Below are 445 nucleotides of genomic sequence, written 5' to 3'. Positions count from 1 at the left end.
CCCAGCCTATAGCGGCGGGCTCGATATCTTCGGAGCTCCTGGCATATGGGGCTCCCCTCCGCACCCGTCATATCGACATACGGGACAGGTGCACGAACCAGGAACGTCTCCGCGTCCTCACGGGCGGAGGGATTATCCGACGCCTCGGCACGGCCGGAACCGCTCGCCAAAGCGACTAGTCTTTCCCGAGCCTGTCTCAGCCATGCAGATCGAGTAAGCACCATCTCTCGAAAGTTATGGAAATTAGAATGTTTTTTTCTCCAAAACCCTCGACCCTATTTATATTAGACGATGGGAAGTAACCGCCTCTGAATCCACCAATCAGAGTGCCGCGAGATTTTCGCTGCGTCCCGAGAATAATTATCAAAGACCGCGTAACACATTTAATGAAGCGCGTCTTTTATTTCCAAAAAAAAAAAAAAAAAAAAAAAAAAAAAAAAAAAAA

The sequence above is a fragment of the Camelina sativa genome, chromosome 7, assembly GCF_000633955.1.
Source record: "Camelina sativa cultivar DH55 chromosome 7, Cs, whole genome shotgun sequence".
NCBI lineage: Eukaryota > Viridiplantae > Streptophyta > Magnoliopsida > Brassicales > Brassicaceae > Camelina > Camelina sativa.
Note: the sequence above shows the minus strand (reverse complement) of the source record.